Genomic DNA, 6000 nt, shown 5'->3' with positions numbered 1-6000 from the left:
TTACGCCTCTGACATAGTACACGCATTCGTTTAACGTGGTTCGAATCAAACTGACTACAAGGAGTATAAAGGGGACAGACGCACACACTGGCTTGTGCAATGAGAGAACAGTAAATAAATTTCATGAATTAAAAAATATATATATATTTTTACTACGATACAACTCCATGACAACCAGAGGAGTGTTTTCAACTTAATTTGACTGTTTTTCGCAGCCTGAAGTTTCAGCAGTGCATTTGGGGTGGAGGGGGGTGCACTTATTGGGCCAGTGTCATAATGAATGTGTTTGCTACATTCCCGTACCTTAATCCAGAACTGCAGTCATTGGAAAAGTCAATAAATTGTGAAAAAAAAATAGGAATATCAGAAATACAGTATCATACTGATGTAAAGGATGCAGAATTTGAATATGATGCGTACAATGTATATAGAGGACAGACATGACGGAAGGGAAGGGGTAGGAAGAAATTATGCTTTTGATTATGAAACTTGCAGACTTGAAAAGAGCCTATACAGTAGAAGTGTTAGTGTAATACTGGGTCTGTTAAGTGTGACATGAGCAAAGGAAGAGCAAAAATGAGTAGGAATATGTATTATGTTTTCACCAAATGACTCTGATAAATGTAGCGATCGGCTGTACAAGTTAAAATGAATTAGTAGATGGAAATTATTGTAGTTGTGGGGGTGTTTCCAGAAATTAATAGGGTTGGAAGTTGTGGGTTGGCTACTCTAGTAGAAGTATATTTCTGGACTGACTAGATGACTGTTCTCTGCATGCGGAGATATTAAAGTGCTACAAGGGAAAGTATTCTTTATCTGAATATCTCAGATTCATCGGACATTAATTTTCAAATAAATAAACCATTATGCTACGGAAATATTGAAGGATCTTGGAAGCCACAAATGTATCGTTCTAGTGGCGAAATTTTGTAAACGTAAGATACCAAAATGGATGACATATGAGGCTAAGAGTTTAATTGAGCATAAGAAACAGACATGAGATAGACTATCGCATAATTGTATAAGCGTTATAAGAGAATATCATAAAACTACTCAGTAACAGATATTTTTCAACGATATCTTTAGTTGAAACTAAGCTCAAATCTGGGGAATGATGATGACCCAAGGTTGCTGTAAAATAAGTGATATAATAATCTTAAAGAAGAGTTTGTTATGAAAAGAGTTACTGAGGTTAAAGGAGAGAAAGGCTCCAAGGGAGAATGGTATATGCTCAGTTATAATTAAAAAGTGTGCATGCGAGTGTATCAAACCGTGGAAAATATTTCTGGTTAATGAGAGCATCATCAGACTGGGAAGATCCCCTTAGACGGAGAAATGCTAATATGTTCCCGATCCACAAGGAGCTGCTAAAGAGGGGAGCAGGTAACTGAAGACCAGTGGGTTTGACTTCCAAGTTAGGGCAGATTATAGCGTCTATGGCTAAGGATGCGATTCAGGACCATCTCCACAAGAAGGGTGTCAGTAGATCCCAGCGTGTGCTTGTGAAAGTCTTTGTAACTTATGATGAAGTCATTACACAGTTGGATGCAAGAAACAGTTTTGACATTATATACCTAAACTTTAGTAAAGCTTTGATACTGTTCCTCATGAAAGGTTGCTATACGAACTGGAACAACTTTGGATTACTGGTAAGATCCTACTCTGGAGCGCGGGCTGGCTAAAAGGTAGGAGACAGAGAGTTGTCATAAAGTGTCAATCTTCAGGGTGGGCCAGTGTAACAAGTGGGTTCCTGAGAGATGAACGTTCGTTCCCCTCCACTTTCTAATTTTTATAAATGATATTGACGAGGGTATCTAAAGAATTCTGTCAAAGTTTGCTGACTCTCTGAAGCTGGGAAGGCTGATTAACAATTCGAGCCAGGTCATGTTCTTCAAAAAGACTTGACTCGGTTGCTTATATGGTCCGAAAAAATAGCAACTGAAGTGGAAACTAAACGCATGTACTACTGGACTCCCGTGCTCAATCACTCGGCTATACATTGTCGAGATTGTATTTCAAAAACCATGAATTACTATAACCTCTCGTACAAAAATGCAAGTAGTGCCGTTAGAATAAATAAATAATGAATATTTATTGCGTTCTGGATGTATTACAACGTATCAATGTGATCCTTCACAGCTTACAAGGCTACGGATCACATATACATAAAGACTAATAGTAACATGGAATGTTATTCATAAGCTTATGGTGACAAAACAACAGTGAGTAAATATACGTGGGAAAATACTAATAATCCTTTGACGACGACTTTTTATAACAGCATTTCGTAAGGAGTTTAAAAAATTCAGCTGGTCTCACATAGCGTATACCAGTACGCATTGCGAGTTTTGGCTGAGTTTAATATGCATGATCAGCAATCACCAAAAAAAAAAAGCTTTCAACAGTTCTGCTGCATCTATTTTTTTTTTTTTTTTACAAAATACAGATTATCTATAAAATTTACATGAGATTAATAGTGAACTGAGGGAATGAACTGTAATGGTTATTGTCCGGGCGCTGAATTAACTTGGTATTGCGTTGCTGCCAAAATATTATGAAGTAGAATCAAAAAGTAGATTGATGAGGCGAAGTATTAACCTTTATTATTAGTAATGTTATACAACAGAAAAAATTTGTGAAATTAAGTATGTGCATAATATTTGAATAGTAGCGTATAGTTCAGATATAGTTATTGGAACCGTATTTACTGTACTACGGTGTTTAATTTTAAAAATTGCCCGAGAGAGTTTCTGAGTGTCGCAATTTTGTGACCTTCGCAAAATTTCTTTCACACACACACTTTGATTTCAGGAAGTCTAGTGCTCTGAATAGAAATTAGCTGCTACCAAAGTTGTCAGCATACCGGCGGTAATGTGCTTCCGTCATGGCGTAAATAATTATGATGGAATGGTTTGCGTTTTTAGTTAAGTGCTCTTGAGCGCTTATGCGGAATATCTTTTTCTCCTCTTTTAAGTCAGTCTTATGTTCCGATTGTATGAATGATTAAAGCGAACTAGAAAAGAATTTGATTACAGCAGCTTCAGTGCTACTCATATTTCATAGACCCAGTTGATCCTTTTATCCCCTAAGTCCTCCAGCTGTACTTCGTTCGGATTTAACTGTCTGTCGATTCGCCTCCACAGTTTTTAACCTTTTTTTTTTTTTTTTTTTTTTGCCAGGTTTTCCAATTTTAGAGTTTCGCATTTTGAATGAATTTCTTTTCCAAATATAAAACAGCTGATGGTTTCCTTTTGGAATTATATTCTGGTGATAGATTGCGAAAACAAATTCCAGTTTAATGATATTTTATTAAGTATTGGTGGATGTAAGCGTACCACCCACCTGGACAAATTCCTCTGCAGCTGTGTTTGATTAATAATAATAATAATAATAATAATAATAATAATAATAATAGTTGATAAAGAAAGTGTACCGAATTACAAGTACGAACCACATGCTGTACTAGGCTACCTGATTGACATAGCGGAGCCCAACACTGGCGACCTCCAGAAAATCCACGAGGAAAGGATCAGGAAGTACATGGACTTTAGACAGGAGATCAAAGAGATTTGACATATGCAACAAGTAACGACCATCCCGATCACAGTGTCAACCACCGGTCTGGTGCCAAAGACCCTACATAACAGCCTAGCAGCAATAGGTCTCCTAGAGAACACCTACAAGGAACTCCAGAAAGTCGCCATCCTGAACACTTGTAGGATAGTCAGAGAGTTCCTCGACCAACAGTAAAGCTGTAAACACCTATGCGGTTCCGGTACTAACATACTCCTTCGGGATCACAGAATGGACTAACACTGAGCTGGAAGATATCATGAGAAAGACGGACAATGATGATCAAAAGTCGCCAAAACCACCCAAAGTCAGCCGTGGAGAGACATTTATTTTTCGTAATTTCCATAGCTCGGAAAGAAGAAGGAAGGGGCTTGGCACACCTTATCGAGAAACAGAAGAAAACGATTGAGAACCTGAAGGATTACTGCCAGAAAATACAGCGTCACTCTACCAGGCCATGAGGAAGATAGACAAGCGGAGTAGTATAAGGTTGGGGTTCTAACCGAGTACGGCTCTATGAATTTTGGCGTCAATTTTCGTGCGTGCTGCCGCGTCGGTCGCTTGTTTTGCCGTTTCGGTTTTGCGCATGTGCCGGTGAGGCGAGCCGAGGTTTAGGCTTAGCTGTTGCGCCGAGGCTTAGTTGCGGAGTCGGAGGAAAAAATATTTTAGTTCTTATTTCGCCCGCTAGATGGCGCCACTTATTTTTCGCATTAAAATGCATAAATTTTATTTTTGCTTTGCCAAGGCTCGAACCCATGTCGTTGCTACTGGTGGTCCGGTGCTTATCCCCACGGCTACCCTTTCAGTTGTAAGAATATGTGTAAATGTAGCTCTTATAGTTAAGAGTGGTGTGAGTGTGACGTAGGAAGTTGTATTTCGCCTTGTTCTGATTGGAGGGGGATATGAACCGATGTTCTGATTGGTTTGGGGGTATAAACCGACTTCGACTCTGAGTCTACCGGTGATTTTCTGGTCTGTTGATGCCGTAGAAATCGTCTGTTTTTGCCGCGTTGGTTTTCAAGGTAGCGTTGGAGGGTGCGCAATGAATTGTGGGTTCGCGCACGCACACACACACACACAAGCCCGAGTTCTCGCGCGCGCACGCGCACGCACACACACACACACACACACACACAAGAAAATAGAGCAGTAGACATTCTTTCCCAAGACAAAGGTTTTGGCGGGGAAAACGTGGACGCTGTAGACATACGGGCACTTGGGGGGGGGTCACAAAAGTTCGAGCACGACGATGGCCACGACAACAGAAGCCCACGAAACAGTGCCGCCATCTAGCGAGTCATTCTGAAAGCTGAAATCAAAGATTTTATTTTATTTAAGGTGTTTAAATTTTTTTTTTCCTAGGTAGCTATGACTTTGCCGTTTAAATATATTTCAGTGGCTTTGCAATATGTGGCGCCATCTGTGGAAGCAATCTGAAAGCTGAAAATTAAAAGATTTTATTTAAATATATATATATTATTTTTTTTTTTTTCCCTACATACTTCTTGAACGGAGATTGCCACGACATCGTAACAACCAAGAAACTGTGTCGCCATCTAGCATGTCATTCTGAAAGTTGAAATTAAGGATTTTATTTAAATATATATTTTTTCTCTCACATACCGATACTTGGTGTCACAATACTTCTTGAACGGAGATTGCCAAGACATCGTAACTACCAAGAAACTGTGTCGCCATCTACCGATCTATTCTGCAAGTTGAAAAGCTGAAAAATTAAGTATTTTTATATGTTTAATGTTATGTTATGTGTTTTTTTGATGGTTAAATTTTTATATGTATATATTTTTACCCATAACTATTTATGATGGTTCCTCTTCAAGTTGAATTTTGTATCCTAACGTTTAGAGTCTATCTTGAAAAAAAAAAAAAAAAAAAACCTGAAAAGTAAAATGTATTGATGTGTATATATATTTATTTACCTTCTTCGTGATATGGTGGTGCCATCTTCAGATTCTTTCCACAACTTTGAATTTTTTTTTTTTTTAAAATCTATATTCGAAATCATTTCTTTCCTAAAAGTAAATTCTCAATTTTTTAAAAAAAGGTTATTGATTAATGGAAAATTAAAACTTAATTTCTACTTTCTAAGAAAAAAAGACAGACAATATTTTTCAAATAGACATGTTTTTATTGGTAAGTTTTACAGATGTTGTTACTAATCACAAAAAATCAACACAAAAACTTACATATGCACATTGCTTTGATCAGAACGGATACTTCGTATATTTCGTAGTGTAAGCAGTTTGAAGTTCTTCGATCATCGAAACTACAGCATTGTACAAAGCATAATCGTTGAACTCAGTAACTACACCTTCTTTCGAGCACTTAGCAGAAAAAATTTTAACACTTGTAGATGGTTCAGCATTTCTTACGAAGTAAGCATACACGTCGTTAAACGAAACATCG

This window comes from Mastigoproctus giganteus, chromosome 1 (assembly GCF_048544385.1).
Source record: "Mastigoproctus giganteus isolate SK-2022 chromosome 1, ASM4854438v1, whole genome shotgun sequence".
Taxonomy (NCBI): Eukaryota; Metazoa; Arthropoda; class Arachnida; order Uropygi; family Thelyphonidae; genus Mastigoproctus; species Mastigoproctus giganteus.
This window is presented reverse-complemented; position numbering follows the sequence as displayed.